Source organism: Desmodus rotundus, chromosome X, assembly GCF_022682495.2.
Source record: "Desmodus rotundus isolate HL8 chromosome X, HLdesRot8A.1, whole genome shotgun sequence".
NCBI lineage: Eukaryota > Metazoa > Chordata > Mammalia > Chiroptera > Phyllostomidae > Desmodus > Desmodus rotundus.
In genome coordinates, this window is record NC_071400.1 from 22,877,447 (window position 1) to 22,891,627 (window position 14,181).

At 37.0% G+C, this 14,181-nt stretch overlaps 1 pseudogene; it reads right to left on the bottom strand.

Annotated features, from left to right (window-relative positions):
* LOC112310560 (probable ATP-dependent RNA helicase DDX53) overlaps window positions 1-9,920 on the bottom strand; it is a 59,916-nt pseudogene extending 49,996 nt beyond the window's left edge.
* Between the last annotated feature and the right edge of the window lie 4,261 nt (window positions 9,921-14,181).

Here is a 14,181-nt window from a genome sequence, read left to right on the forward strand (position 1 = left end):
GATTTTTTGGCCACCACCTTCTCCCCAACTGCTTTGGAAAAATAATTTTATTTTCATAGTTATTTTGTGGCCAAAATTGCAATAGGCTATTTTGTATACATTATTTCTTTCAATATTCACAATAATCCTATAGTTTACAGATGAAATAGAGTCTCAGAGAAGTTAAGTGAGGAAGAGTCAAGAAGTTATTTAAATCTACTTTCTATTTTGACTCTGTCTTCATTGAATATCCTGGTATCAGGCTCAGAATAAAACAAAACAAAACAAAACAAAACAAAAAAATCTATGGCAAGTACTTTTACCTACCTGTCTTCTATCAGTTTTCTAGTGCCCCCAACAATTTTACTCTCTAAAGCCTGAGTTTCTAGTACATATTAAGTGACCTTGTGCATTGCCATATATGAGATGCCAATGTATGCATGCTGAAGTACATAAGGAAAAAAGGCAAAATAAGAAGGCTACAGAAACTACAGAGTTACACCAAGTCAATTATGCACTTTTGATCTCTTTTTCTGAATTCAACTTCACATTCTATAGTGGCAAAGTTGACAAAATAAGAATAAATTTAGGAATTCAGCTCCTATGTATGTAGGTGTGTGTGATACATGTGTTTTACAAGCGTAGAATGACATAACTTATTGGACCATATGGTTGTACTTTTATTTGAGATTTTCCTTAATAATCACCATGTTGAAAGTGATCTGATTAAATGGGTTATTCTTGTCAATTATGTGCCTCATATACCAAAAATCTGATTTCTCAGGATTGTGGTTAGCTATGGCCATGAAACATAATAAAGGCAGCAGCAATCATCTGTTTTTCCTCTCCCTTAAAGTTCAGAAATTAAAAAAAAGGTGATATAGAAAAGGGACATGCTTAAGCTGGAGCCAGGGAAGAGAAAGTTATTCTGCTCTAATAAACTCTTCCTCACACCATCAAGAATGTGGACAGTATTTTCTCAGCCTTTATGTCAAACTGAAGTGTGAGGAGGTGACACAAAACTATTCACTGCCTCTGGGGAAGAAAGAGCCAAGATTAGAACATTACGGCCCAATATTGTATCCCAGAAAACAGACCATAGCCAGCAGTTAAGGGCCTAGAGGAGACTGGTGTTTGAAATTCAATATACTGAGTCAGAATCATTTCCTGTCATATCGTGTCTATCATTCAATTTGTCACAACTATGGCGTAAGTCAGTGGAAAATCCCTCAACCTCACTGTTGCCTACAAAGTGTCATGGCAGAGTAAGTGAGTATATACAGTGTTCCATTCTAGAGGACAGCACTGGAAGACTTATGTGTTAAAAAATATCCCTCTCCTACTCCCTCTACTTCAGTATGCATTGATGCCTGTAATTAATATTATCCCAAGCAACATTTAACAGTCTTCAGAGTCATGCACATTTTATCAGGGCTAAAACATTCTGAAACCTGAGGTGGGTGATATCCTATATTTAGTTAACTTAGTTGTACAAACTAATTTACCTGTCACGTGGCAGAGAACAGAATCCCAGGGGACTATTTGATGCTGTGAAAGAACTAGCCTAAGAGAATGTCCAAATTATGCAACCTTGTCTAGGTCTAGTGGGATACCACAAGGAGGTCTTTGGAGTTCAGGAATCTGTATGAGAACCCTGGGATACTAGCAAAATGAGGGAAGAGAAGGAAAAGTTCTACTGGTGACTAATAGAGCACTGAAAAGAACAGTGTCTGTTGGTCCTGTGATGACACATACAGTAAGAAGGGAACATAAGGATTGAAAAGATATAGAAATCTTTGGTGTATATTAAGTGTGGAGAAGATAGAGAACTCCAAAGGTGTTAGGGTAATTTTAACATAGGTTATTCAGATTTAACCTACAGTGAATATGTTCAACAAATATGCTCCCCAGGAGGTTGTGATACTAGAGTCATTACAAATCCCTCTATAGAGGCACAGCTTAGAAGTGAATCCCATATAAATATCCCCATATTGGAAGGGTTCAAATAGTAGTCTTGGTAGGGGATTAAACCACAAGTAAGATTTGAAGAGTAAAGAGAGCAGCACTAGGTTTTATATAAATAAGACTCTGATTAATTCAATTGTGAAGGACATAAGAATATAAATTTACAATTGCTAAACTACTGATCTCAGTCTTTGAGAAATGACCAGTAATGAGATAGGTACCTCAAGACTAGATATGGATAAATGGTTTGATTTTCAAAACTAGAAAAATGTTGGATTCTAGAACAAAATTTCAGAGAAATAAATGTTGATTTCCAGCAAAATAGAAGAATGGGTTATTAAACGGATGGCTTTTATGAAAACAATCAATATGGGCTTGTTAAAAATTCATGTTCATTTCTTTTTTTCATAGTGTTACTTACCTGGAAAATTTGCTGAATTCTACAGTTAGAGTTCCTATAGCTTACAAAAGGAGATGTGATAACTCTTGCAACTACACTGAATGATGCTGACTAGATTCAGATAAGTACATTCTTAAAAAGTTGGATGACCACTGCCAGAGAATGCACCTTAACGAATAAATTGGTGGCAATCTGGACAAACAGATTTCTGTCATAGGTCTTACACACATGATCAATAACTTGGAGTAGTTCCAGAAAGGTCCCTGATATTTATCATATTTACCAAATATAATAAAAAACAACTAAAGTAGCAACAGATAGTTAATATACAAAATCATAATTCAAAGACATCTTAACAGACTAGAATGATGGATCAAATTAAATAACTTAATAAAGAATAGTTCTGCATTTGGGAAGAAATAAATCTTCCCCAAAGGTGGGGAATAGTTTAATAGGCTCTCTGTTCTATGACCTGGTAAAGCCAACCAAAAATAAGTATTTAGATGTGGGCCTTACATTATCAGAGGAATACTGACAACCAAGAGAAAATCCAGAAGATGGGGCTAAAGAGTTAAAATTTATAATATACAAAGGGTATCTGAAAACATGACATCTTGGTGGCAAAAAAAAGAAATGGAGGGAGAAGTTGAGTAAAAACAGCAGTTGCCTATTTGAAGAGTTACCTCATGGAAGAAGATATAGATTTATTCTGTGTAGCCTCTGGAGTAGAATTAGGAGCAATAAGAAGTTAAAAGGAGGTAAGTTTCAATTCAATGTAAGGAGGTCCATAGACATAAAACACTATAGAATGGCTTATATAATATTGAACTCCTTTGCTCTAAAAATACTTAAGCAGGCTAAATGCATATCTGTCAAGGATATAATAGTATAGATTTTTTTCAAGTTCTTACAGAGGTAGTTTCTTTTTTTATTTATTGTGCAGTTACAGTTGTCCCACCCTTTTCCCCATTGCTCACCCCTACCCCACCCCCCCACTCCCACAGTCACTCCCCCCATTCTCCGTGCCCATAAGTCCTCTATTCATGTTCCTTTGCTTGCCCCTTAACCTTCATTCCCACCTTTTCCCCCTCCCCCCCCCCCTCTGGTCACTGTCAGTTTGTTGCTTATTTCCAACTCTCTGATTTGATTTTGCTCATTTGTTTATTTTGTTGATTAGGTCCCATCTATAGGTGAGATCATATGGTATCTGTCTTTCATCACCTGGCTTATTTCACTTGGCATAATGCTCCCCAGTTCCATCCATGCTGTTGTAAAACATAGAAGTTCCATTTTCCTTTCGTTTGTATAATATTCCATTGTGAAAATGTACCACAGTTTTTTGATCCACTCGTTTACTGATAGGCACTTTGGCTGTTTCCAGCACTTGGCCATTGTAAATTGTGCTGCGATGAACATTGGGGTTCATAGGTTATGTTGAATTGGAGTTTCAGGATTCTTAGGGTATAATCCCAGCAGTGGGGTCACTGGATCTAAAGGCAGTTCCATCTTTAGTTTTTTGAGAAAATTCCATAGTGTTTTCCACAGTGGCTGCACCAGTCTGCATTCCCATCAACAGTGCACTAGGGTTCCCTTTTCTCCACATCCTCACCAGCGCTTGTTTTTTCATGATTTATTAATGATGACCATTCTGACTGGTGTGAAGTGGTATCTCATTGTGGTTTTAATATGCATCTTTCTGATGGCTAGTGATGCTGAGCATACTTCCATATGTCTCTGGGCCTTCTGTATGTCCTCCTTGGATGTGTCTGTTCAAATCCTTGGCCCATTTTTTTAATTGGGTTGTTAGCCTTCCTGGAGTGGAGCTGTGTGAGTCCTTTTATATTTTGGAGATCAAACCCTTTTCAGAGGTATCATTGGCAAATATGTTTCCCACACAGTTGGTGCCTTTTTCATTTTGTTGATATTTCCTTAGCTGTGCATAAGCTTTTATTTTGATGAGATCCCATTTGTTTATTCTTTCCTTTATATCCCTTGCTCTTGGGGATATATTGGTGAAAATATTGCTGCATGGAATACCTGAAATTTTCCTGCCTATGTTTTCCTCTAAGACTTTTATGGTGTCATGACCTATATTTAAGTCATGCTCATCTTGATTATTTTGGTGTATGGTATAATTTAGTAGTTAAGTTTCATTTTTTTGCATGTGCTTGTCCAGATCTCCCAACACCATTTATTGAAGAAGCTATTTTTACTCCATTTTATGTTGCTACCCCCTTTACCAAATATTAACTGACTATATTGACATGGATTTATTTCTGGGTTCTCTATTCTATGTGTCTGTTCTTGTGCCAGCACCAGACTTTTGATTACAGTGGCCTTATAATATAGTATGATATCAGGTATTGTGATTCCTTCTGCTTTGTTCTTCTTTCTCAAATTTTCTGAGGCTATTCAGGGTCATTTATGGCTCCATATAAATTTTTGAAATATTTGTTCTATATCTGTGATATATTTCATTGGTATTTTGATAGGGATTGTGTTGAATCTATACATTGCTTTGTGTAGTATGGATATTTTAATGATGTTAATTCTTCCAATCCATGAACATTTTACATGCTTCCATCTGTTTGTATCTTCCTTAATTTCTTTCTTCAGTTTTGTGTAGTTTTCTGAGTATAGGTCTTCTACCTCATTGGTTAAGTTCATTACTAAGTATTTTATTTTTTCTTGTTGATATAGTAAGGGGAATATTTTCCTAATTTCTGTTTCTCATATTTCATTGTTGGTATACAAAAATGCCTTCGATTTGGAACCTAGAAGATTGTACCACATGAATTCTAAATTCCCTTCCAGCTCTAAGATTTAGTAAACCTGTGGTTCTATTTTTAGAAAATATTTACCACAAAATTTCCTTAAAAACAGATTCCTTTGGGGTTTATGTTTCTGCTTATTGTGAGATAGCTAGTATTGATATCAACTCTCAATTGTACAGTTAACAGATATTTCAATCAAGTTCCTCTAGAATAATGATGATAATTGGTAATTGGTAAGCAAAATAGAGTATGAACTATAGATATTTGATTTAAAGGTTTCAGAAATATACATTTCTTATAGCACAGGCACACTTTTAGTCTATAGTAATTGATCCCAGAATGTCAACGGTAGGAAGAGTAGTGAGGTTGTGTTTTTTGATTCCCTCAGGCATTCAAGAAAGGGAAAGTACTAAAGACACTGTTCTAAACATGCACTTAAATTTTAAAATTTACATAATGTGATAACTGTGTATCTAGGTGGCCATTGGTTTCAAGGTAGGTCAAAGGTTTGAACACTATATCTGGACTAGTGCCATGTTAGATGGCTAGTAGGGGACCTTCACACTTGTAATAGAAGTAAAACAGAGAACCATCATTTTGGAACATGAAGTTGAAGGAGACACCCTTTTAATAATTGAGAAAAACCTCTCTTCATTAGCGTGTTTGATATGGTATTCTTGTCACCATACAAATAAAATGATAGACCAAAATTTCCGGTGCAAGAGATGGCACACAAGTTGTTAACTTGTGAAAACTCTTTACATGTGTCATATTGGTTTCTATAGTCTTATAAAGCAGAAATCATGATAACTCACTTTTTCACTTGAGTAAAATGTAGTCTCTTTATTGAATATGAATTTGCAATATTAACTTCCATATGACTTTTAAAACTGAAGAAGTTATATAATTTTGCTTCATCTGCTTTCATTAGGGTCTTTATCAGGTGTAAAAGGCAAAGTTTCATCTTTAGCACCTTATGTAAAATAGGCCAGAGCAGTAGCTCAGGTATGCCTGGTTCACAAACTTTTCCTGGACTTTGCTGATGTGACTCCAATGTGAATGACTACCTCAGACACACTAGGCACACTTGACACACTAGGTTTATGCCCTTTCTGAGTGTGTGTTTTTCATTCAACCCATTTTGGAGCCTCAGTAAACATTGTTAGTACCTAGGGAAATTTTTTGTATAGTACACAGAATGATCTTTGTAGTAGAGTCACAGAACAAATTTCAATAAGTGTAACCCACAAAAATTAGCCAATGTAAATATATCTCTATAATTCACTGCATTCTACATGTTAATATATAATTTAGTCACTGAGAAATGAATCTATGAAGTTTTCAATACTTTATGGCTCACTCTGCATTTTTTTAAAGCACCACAGATTATTCTGATAGGGGCACTAGGGTTTAGAGAGAGCATATAAGCAATACTGTCCATACATCTAAAGTGAATTCAGTCTTCACAGAAAATTCAGTTTATTTTCTCTAATCTGCCAGTATATTTCCACAATTATATTCACTCGGTAAGAGCCTTCTGGAGATTTGTGTTTTGCAAGTAGATTAAGCTACCTTTTATTCAAAAGATGTAACACATAAACTAGTTTACATACCTTTTACCTGATTAAACTATCAATTGTCATTTTTCTCCTTAGGACCACAGGGCCTGAGGGCATAACATGAAGCTTAGATTGGTTTGATTTTCCTTAACTGTTATTTATGGAGCAACTATTCTGTGTCAGATACTATACTGGGCTTGTAGAGGGAAATACCTAAGATTAATAAACATGGTTTTTGGTCAGAAAGGAGTTCACAATCTAATGTGGGAGACCTATTTGTCTGAAAAACTGTTTTGATGGGTAGAGAGGGAAGGAAGGATTTCTGGAGCCAGACACACAGCTGGCAAATTCACTGGCAATATACTTCAATGAACTATAGAAGGAGATTTTCTTCAAAAGTAAACAACTCCTATTAACCCCCCCCAAAATGAGGTATCTGTTCCTGAGTTAAAAACACATATTATTTTTTCTTTAAAAAATTTTTTTATTGTTATTCAATTACAGTTGTATGCCTTTTCTCCCCATCCCTCCACCCCACCCCAGCCAAACCCACCTCCCTCCCCCACCTCCACCCTTCCCCTTGATTTTGTCCATGTGTCCTTTATAGTAGTTCCTGTAAACCCCTTTCCCCACTATCCCTTCCCCAATCCCCTCTGGCTATTGTTAGATTGTTCTTAATTTCAATGTATCTGGTTAAAATTTGGTTGCTTTTTTCTCCTGTTGATTACGTTCCAGTTAATGGTGAGATCATATGGTATTTGTCTTTCACCGCCTGGCTTATTTCACTTAGCATAATGCTCTCCAGTTGCAACACATATTATTTTCAAAAGACTTCAGAATGCTTTCTCTCACATTAGCTAACAAAGACACATATATTTAATTCCTTGATCAATTTCCTTGAAAACTATTCAAATGAAGAAGAAAGGGACAACTTCATGGCATTGATAGGATTTGAAGGTTCCTTGTCTGGAAAAAGACAACATGGGCCTGGCTGGTGTGGCTGAGTGGACTGAAGTTGGCCTGTGAACCAAAAAGGGTCATTGGTTTGATTCCCAGTCAGGGCACATGCCTGGGTTGTGGGCCAGGTCCCCAGGTGCGGAGTTTGTAAGAGCCAACCACACACAGATGTTTCTGTCCCTCTCTTTCTCCCTCTCTTCCCCTCTCTCTAAAAATAAGTAAATAAATAAAATCTTAAAAAAAAAGAAAAAGACAACATGACCATTTGTAGTGTTGTATTTACTTCTCTAATTGATCTTTCGCATATAACTAGACATAGCAATTTGTTAATTTCATAACTGCTCTAGATCCAACGGGCTTCTTCTTTTATTGCTCTATTAAGATATTTTGAACAATTAAAGCCTCAAAAAGAAATCAATAGGGAATTTTAAAAAGTATATTTGAGAAAAGAGAGACATCACCAAGATCACACAGTAGGAAACTCCTGAAAGATCAACAATCGGACAGTGATCCACAAACAAAAACAGCTCCAGGAAAGCTCTGGAGTCCACTCAAGATGACATGCATAGATCTTGAGGTTGTTATGCTAAGTAAAATAAATCAGATGGAAAAGGACAAAAACCATATTATTTCCTTAATATGTGGAATGTAAAACAAAAAAGTAACAAATGAACTAATAAAACAAAACAAAACAAACTTATAGATACAGAAAACAGAATACTGGTCACCACAGTGGAATAGGGATGGGGCAGGGAAAACTGGGAAAAGGGGTTCAAATATATGGTAATGGAAGGAAAGTAGATTTTGGGGGTTGAGCACACAATAGAGAATACAGACATTGAATTGTAATGTTGTACATCTGAAATTTGTGTTATTAAAAAATGTTACCTCAGTAAATGTGATTGGAGATTAAAAGAAACTTCCATAACATAGTGGAACAAAAACTTGAGAATAACTGCACAAAACCAATAGGAAGAAGAGTTTCATGTTGCCTGCATCATTCCATACCCAAAGCCAGTATTGCTCAGTGCCAATAAACTTGTTGAATGGAAAAAGTTTCTCTCACCAGGAAAGGTAGAGTAGGATGAGCAACCAGCTTGTCCAGCCTTTTTGGGCAACACATGAAGGACCTGCTTTGGTTTCACTCCATTCAAAGACTGGCAAAGTTGAGATGTACAGAAAAAAACAAGAAAGAAAAGCAGGAGCTACCAATATCAGCTATGTAGTGGGACCAACCACAGTATCCAGTGACTTTCTCTGCAAAGGACCCCAGAAACTTTCACCATTAAAGAAACCAATGACCAGCAAACTCATGCAGACACCCTGCAGATTTCACTAGTTTTTGCTCCAAAGGTATTTTCATTTGCTGATGCCAGCCACCTGAGTCCTTCTCTGCTCCTTACCCTGATTCCACCTCCACTAGAGCCCAGGACCCACCCCAGCAGCCAGCTTGGGCATCTGTGACTGTGTGAGTGCAAGACACCAGCCTAAAATCACACAGCTAAACATCCCACCGTGAGTCACACAATTGGGTGTAGCCCTAACCCCTGAGCATTTGCCTGTTGCTGGCTTGACACCGATCCCCAGCCTCCATCGCTGTATGTACACCCATGGTAAGATCTTACAGTCTTGTAAGTGCATGTGAATAGTCAAGGCCTCCAAGCTGCTTGTGGACCAGGATTTGGCCCCATCTCCTATCACTATCCTACACCACTAGGCTCCCATACAACTATTCCCTAGATGTATATCTTCCTGCTTTCAGTCCAACCCCAAGAGCAGCTTCTACTGCCATGTCAACACAATAAGGATACTGTGTAGCCACAGGGTGCACCCTGACAGTGTGGGCCTCCACAGATGCTTGTGAGCCCAGATCCAGTTCTATCTCCTGTCACTGGACTGTATCACTGCACTCATCTGCTGCTAGTCCCTCCATCTCTGCACCTGCATACTCCTAACCTGATCTCTGTCAACAGCTCCACAGCTGTGTACATGCCTGTGGAGAGACTGTGCAGCTATCAAGTGCACACTGATAGGTCTTCTGTAGCTACATGTGGGTCCAGATTCAGCCTGATCTTCTATCACTAGCCTGTACCACTGTGCTAACCTTCTACTGGCTCCTCCAGCACTGCATCTACATGCCCCCAGCCTGACTGCCAAGTCCCAGCTCCACTGCCATATGCTCATGGTGAGAACCAGCATTAATGGTAGTGCACACTGACAACTCAGGCCACTGTCAACTGCAACCTCCAGTTTGTCATAACACTTGCTACTTTCCTCGGCCCCCATGACTACATGTATGTTTGCAACTGGCCCCTGCCATTACATAGGCACTTTCAGTTAGCCCTCATAACCAAGAAAGTGCACACTAGTCAGTCCAGCTACTGTCAATACCTGCCTTCATTATGGTCCCTAGCCACTGGACCTGGAGTCACTGCTGAAGAACCAAACTGCCCTTTCGACTTCTGTGGACCCTCTGAAGCACTCATGAAGAACCACAGAGTTGTTAATGTTGTGGATGCCAGTTATATGATCTAACAAGTAATTATACCCCACCACACACCCCTCATATTTCTACCCTGCATTACTAGTCCCAGAGTCACAGCATGTTCTAGTATGCCCTCACCAACAGTTGAAGGACTTTCCTTACCAAAGCCAGAAGTAGCTTCTTCAAATGCTCAATCATCTACCACCTACACAAAGCTACAGGGATTACGAAGAACTAGAAAAACATGACTCCACCGAAGACGAAAAATAAATTCACTTACTGACATCAAACAAAGAGAAATACAGGAATTGACTAACAAGGGATTCAAAATAGTTGCCTTAGAGATACTCAGAGAGCTATAAGAGAACACAAATAAATAATTTAATCAAACCAGGAAAACAATATAAGAACAAAATGAGAAGTTTAATAAAGATATAGGAAATGTAAAAAATACACACACATAGACAGAAATTTTGGAGCTGAAGAATACGACTGAAGATTTCAATATGGAGCTTCAAGAAGAAATTGGAACAAGCAGATGAAAGAATTAGTGACCTCAAAGACAGATCATTTACAATTATCTAGTCAAAGAAGTAAAAAAGAAAAAGAATGAAAAGGAATAAAGAAACTCTATGGGAATTGAAGGGAACCATTAAGAGAAACATTCTACTCATTACTGGAGTCCCAAAAGGAAAAGAGAGAAAGAAATGGGTGCAGAAAGCTTATTTGAAGAAACAATGGCTGAGAAAACCCCAAACCTGGGGAGAAATTTGGACATCCAAGTTCATAGTTAACAAGCCACCCCAAATTTTTCATCCAAAACAAAGTTCTACAAGACACATTATAATAAAACTTTCAAAAATCAAAGACAAAAAGATAATTTTAAAGGCATCAAAGTTCTAGAGAAATTCTCACCCCTTGAAGAGAAATATTCCTAAATAAGCCAAATATCAGAATATCCTCATTGCTAGTGAGAACTCTTAACAACTCCCTTTTCTTCAGTTCTGTATTCATTAAGCAATATGGTTTTTCCTGACAACATTCTATGAGGACACCTGACTTTTAAGCTGTGTATCTATCTGTATTAATTCCCTGCTACAAATCAATTTAAGATGAATTTGAGGGCATGATTACTCCCTGATAAGGTGATTATTTATAAAAATATGGTAACTATGGAAGTTATTGATATGATCGTTAGTTTGATTGTAGTAATCACTTCACAATGTAAACATGTATATACTTTTAAAAGATTTATTTATTTATTTCTAGAGAGGGAAAGGGAGGGAGTAAGAGAAGGAGAGAAACGGCAATGTGTGGTTGCCTCTTGCGTGCCCCCAACTGGGGACCTGGCCTGCAACCCAGTCATGCGCCATGACTGGCGATGAAATTGGTGACCCTTTGGTTCACATGTGGCACTCAGTACACTGAGCCACACCAGCCAGGGCACACAATGTAAACATGTATTAAAAATATATGAATAGAGGACTCATGGGCATGGATAAGGGAGTGGGGATTGACTGTAGGGCTGGTGGGACCTGAGAGAGAAATGGGGAAAAAGGTGGGATAATTGTAACTGAACAACAAAATTTTAAAAATTGGAAAAACCCCATCACATCATTGTATAATATATATATATATATATATATATATATATATATATATATATATACACACACACACACATATATGTATGTGTGTGTGTTATCTAGCAGAGCTAGCTATTCACCATGGGAATTTGTGACTCTTAGTTGAATTAAAGGATACAAAACTTGGTCCTGGGTTCATGGTGAACTAATCAAAATGAAGTTCCACCCTTAGTTCAGGCTAACTTTCTCATTACTACAGGACACATTAACACTACACTTGGCTCAGTTACCAGGACAGAGGCAATGTATAGGGCCTTTATTATGAAATATATGTACCCTACTGGTGACTGATGAATGCAGCTCAGACATGGATACTCTGAATTGTTAAGACTGATTATATCTTCTAAACTGGTCCCATACAAGGAAAACCTTTTTATAGCCCTCAATCGAACATTCTATGCAGACATTCCCTAAAAACAAATAATTTGTTAAATGTTACTCAGTTCTTTAAGATTCTTCTACTGAAACTTTCTAGAGTTTCACTAACATGTCAGTGCTTTGTTCAGGCTGTTTCAGTTAGAACAGTTCAGTAAGGGTCCAATTTTGAATTTCTAACTGGGCCTGGAAATGAAAGTACAGCTATATTGACCTATTGTGTATGTGTGTATACTAGTGACCTTTTTCTGTGCTCTGGAATATTTCCTCCTCTTGATTACACTCCTATTGAGTTTATCTCAATCTCAGAATCATTTAAAAAGAAGAAAGATTAAATGACTGTCATGACTGCTTAGGAAGTAAAAACTTCAGTAAAAGTGTTAATGATAATAAGAACTCCCAGATCACAACAAAGTTCTCATTTTGTGAACCTGCCAAATTCATGTAAACTTACCAGATTAAATAATTACTTATAGAATACTTTGTGCTCAAAACTTTCCTAATTTCCCCAACTGCTGTAGGAATATATATGACAGAGGTTACAATCTGTCCTAAAGTAGCTTTTCCATTGTGAAAAAAAGAAGACATGCACACAGAAAATAAGAGAAAGTAGAATGCAGTCAAGCTTGTGTTATAGAAATAGTAGATTTCATGAGGATCCAAATATATAAGGGATGTATTAAGGACTAATTAGATTTCATAGTAGTTTGTCAGTAAACCTGGCATATAGATCTACTTTTTTAGTAAGGATATTGTTTTTTTAATATTTATTTATTTTTAGAGAGAGGGGAAGGGAGGGAGAGAGAGGGAGAAAAACATCAATGTGTGGTTGCCTCTAGCACACGCCCTACTGGGGACCTGGCCTGCAACCCAACCATGTGCCAAAACTGACGATCAAATCAGTGACCCTTTGGTTCACAGGCCAGTGCTCAATCTACTGAGCCACACTAGCCAGGGTAGAAAATTATTATTTTTATTTGTTTAGTTTTATTTGCTTCAGTTACTTTCAATCTTTTTATTTTTAAAACATGTTGTAAGCTATGTAAGTTGTAATGATAACAAAACTAATTCCCACAAACTTTTACCTTGATTCACCAAATGCTAGCATTTCATTTTATTGACTTGTACATGTTCACATGTATTTTTTCATTCCCTCTCTTCTCTCTCTCCCCCAATTATTTAAGAAAGTCTTGAAGACATAATGAATACTCAACTCAAAATGGTATAGCATATATCTCCCATGAATAAGGACATTCTTTTACCCAACCATGTAAAATGATGAAATGCAGACAATTTAACATAATGCCATATTATCATTTAACATAAGCCATATATTCACATATTTTCAATATTCTCCTTCCCATCAATTTTTTCTAATGGCCAACTGTATAATCTAAAATTTGGTTTGCATTTAGCTCTCATGCTTACTTAACTTACTTTAAACTGGAATAGTTCCTCAATTTCTGGTTGTCTTTCATGACATTTACATATATAAAGCATTCATACCAGAGGTTTGTTTTTAATAAATTTGGGTGTCTTTAGTTTCAGTTTGCCACAGATCATAATGAGTGATGCAGGGTCACTATCATAGTCTATATAGATGGTAGATACCACATGAATTAAGCTTGGATGGTCCCACTTTTGAATGAACTTTCTGACCAATGGAAATGTTCTTTTGAAACCTAGTTATGGAAGGCTTCTTGGTTGAAGTAGCAAGGCTTGGAGAAAAGGGTTAAGATATTCAAGATTTGGGAAGGTTAGTCAATGTGCATGAACATGGCATAGACACAAAGTAGAAGAATGTCCCAAGTGTGTTAGATTAGTCCAAAGGCCTATAGTTTTGATTTACAAATTATGTTTTCATTGTTTAAATCAATACTGTAAATAGCAGTATCTCTGTAGTTAATCTTAAAGAAACCTCAGAAACCCATTGCTGGTGAATATACCAATCAATATAGATGCATAAACAATAGTAAGCAGCAGACTATTAACTGACTTTTATTCTGGCTACATTGTAGTAAAAAGGACCACACTTAACTTC